Source organism: Apium graveolens, chromosome 7 (assembly GCF_009905375.1).
Source record: "Apium graveolens cultivar Ventura chromosome 7, ASM990537v1, whole genome shotgun sequence".
NCBI classification, from domain to species: domain Eukaryota; kingdom Viridiplantae; phylum Streptophyta; class Magnoliopsida; order Apiales; family Apiaceae; genus Apium; species Apium graveolens.
Window position 1 is genome coordinate 219,529,344 of NC_133653.1, and position 3,077 is coordinate 219,532,420.

Sequence of the window (3,077 nt, forward strand, 5' to 3'; positions counted from 1 at the left end):
ACTTCCCGAACTTTCTATCCAGCTTTTCTTGCTGCAATCTCTTAGGAAAATGTGGTGGAGGATAGAGCTGTTTCTCCCCTGTATTAGCCTCAGGCAGAGTGTGTTCAACAGTAGTCTTCCTTGGTTCCGCCACTTTCTCCTTTTGCTTTGGTTCTTCATCTCTAATTTCAGCTTCTACTTCTTTTGCCTTTTCAGCATCAGCTACTTTTCCAGACCTTAAGGTAATAGCCTTGACTTGCTCTTTAGCTTCCTTCCTGCCTGGTTCTTCCGTGTCACTGGGAAGAGTGCCAGGTTGACGATTGAGCACTGCATTGGCTAATTGACCGATTTGATTTTCCAAGGTCTTGATGGAAACCGCCTGACTCTTGCACAACAGCTTAAGTTCCTCAAAATCAGCACTAGTAGGTGCAACTGTACTTCCCTGTTGAGGATATGATTGCCTTATAGCATACTGCTGTGGTTGTTGGAATCCAGGTGGGTTAAACTGTTTACTCACTCCTTGCTGATATGGTGGCTGAATAGCATTCTGATTATTCCCCCAGCTGAAATTTGGATGATTTCTGTTGTTAGGATGATAGGTCGCTGGCATAGGCTGCTGTTGTCGCTGATGATTATTCACGTACTGAACAGATTCATTGACAAGAGAACACTGATCCGTAGCATGAGAACCTGCATAAAGCTCACAAACCATAGCTATTTGATTAACTCCATATGTAGCCAGAGAATCAACCTTCATTGATAGCGCTTGGAGCTGGGCTGCAATAGCGGTGGCTGCATCAACTTCCAGAATACCTGCTACCTTGCCTGACGTCATCCTTTGAGTTGGGTTTTGATGCTCATTTGCAGCCATCGTCTCTATAAGATTATACGCCTCAGTATAGCTTTTAGCCCATAAGGCGCCTCCAGCTGCTGCATCGAGCATGGGCCGAGATTGGGCCCCCAAACCATTATAGAAACCAGTGATCACCATCCAATCCGGCATTCCATGATGTGGACATTTTCTCAACATTTCCTTGTAGCGTTCCCAAGCCTCGCACATAGATTCTGTAGGTTGCTGCGCAAACTGAGTAAGAGCACTCCTCATAGCAGCAGTCTTTGCCATCGGATAAAACTTTACCAGAAACTTTTGCGCAAGATCTTGCCACGTAGTGATGGACCCAGCTGGTTCAGAATGTAACCAGTCTTTAGCTTTATCCCTCAGTGAGAATGAGAAAAGCCTCAACTTGATAGCCTCATCAGTCACGCCATTATACCTAAAAGTGCTGCAGATCTCGACAAAATTCCTTATGTGCATGTTGGGGTCTTCAGTTGCCGCTCCTCCAAAAGAAACAGAATTCTGCACCATCTGAATAGTGCCCGGCTTGATTTCAAAGGTGTTAGCTTGAATAGCCGGATGAAGGATGCTTGACTGAATGTCATCAATTTTAGGCCGAGAAAAATCCATAAGAGCTGGATTAGCTTGAACAATACAATCTCCCATGTTTACTGGTTCTTTCTGCTCAGTTCCTGAATCCGAATCCTCAAAATCTAACTTCTCCGGAATATCAAGAACTTCGTCTGTCTCCTCAGCTGTATCTAAAGTCCTCTTGCGAGCACGATAACGAGTTTGCATAAACGCTTGCTAAAGTACCTGAAACACAACCGGAAAAAAATAAGTAACTACTACGTCCTAATCACTGAGTCCTAATGACCAATGATGGTAAGTACATAAACTAAACAAATATGCCGAGTCCCCGCAGCGGCGCCAAAAACTTGTTAGGGCGAAAACACGCGCTAATATTCACGCAAGTATACACGTTCGCAAGTAATATAGAATACTTTCTAGTTCGTTCCCACAGAGACTCAGACTGAATTATTGTCTAATTAAACTCACTCACCAATGTATGATTACTTCTCAATGTTAAGATAATAACACTTAAATTTTTTGATTAAATATTAACTACAATTAACTACTTAATTAACCACTTAACTAACACTTCAATTTATCAATAATAAAACACTCATGAGATCACAACTTCATTATTACTTCCTTCTATAGCCATTGTTATTACCTTTAGCATGTGACAGTGATGATATTAATCGAATAACACAAAACTGATAAAAGCCAACTTTCATTGTACTAATACCATTCTACCAAGCATCCACAATTAAGATAGAAGTTGAATAGTCATCAATTATGTTGAGTTCCTATATGTCTACAGAAATTGACAACACAACGATTTAACCACAAGTTATTCCTTTTGATTACATAGGGCAAATAAAACTGTTAGAGTTACCCACTAATCATGCACAACGTACATGAACCTATGCTAGCATGGCAAGTTCTAAATCTCTAGATCCACCGTCGCTTCACAAGAGATTAACACCCTATCTTATATGTTCGTGACGCACATAAGACGAATACGCACAACCAATACTAGATATCATGCAATCATCACACACTAAAGTATTAAACAATTAACTAAAGAATTCCATAATAAATCCATTGCAACCCCATGATCACTATTAGCCCATAATAGCACTTATCGTCATCATGGGTTCATATGAAATCATGATAAACAAACACAAGAAAATAATAACTAAACTAATTATATTAAAACAGAGTACATCACAAGAGTAAATAAGTTCAAAACAAGAAAATTAGCATCCAACGTTACAACGAAACAAGAATCACAAGAAAATATGCTTCCTCTTCGTTGCAGTGTGCTAAATCGGTCTTCTTCCTTATCTCCTTCGCTCCTTGCGTAAAACACAATCTTCTTCAATCCACACTTGTGAAAACGTCTCAAATCTACTTATATAATAGTCCCATAAAACTCAGATTACATAGAAGTGGAAACCAAACAGAAGTAGAAGTCCTAAAATAAATTGTCTTTTTTCCCGACCCTGCGCGGCCGCTCAGCATAGCTGAGCGGGCGCTCAGCTTGCTGCGCGGCCGCTCAGCAATGCTGAGCGGGCGCTCAGACCTCTACTGGAAAAATTCTAATTTTGCTCCGTTTCTTCGCCGTAATCTGCCCATTACTTTCCTCTCGCAATGGTGAACACATGCCAAGGCTTATTCTTGATGATTCCTCCCC

At 40.9% G+C, this 3,077-nt stretch overlaps 1 non-coding gene across 1 annotated transcript; it reads left to right on the top strand.

Annotated features, from left to right (window-relative positions):
- The first annotated feature begins 980 nt into the window (after positions 1-980).
- On the top strand, positions 981-1,087 carry LOC141675622 (small nucleolar RNA R71). Its single transcript, XR_012556265.1, has one exon. It is a non-coding gene; the product is annotated as a small nucleolar RNA R71 (small nucleolar RNA).
- The last annotated feature ends 1,990 nt before the right edge of the window (positions 1,088-3,077 follow it).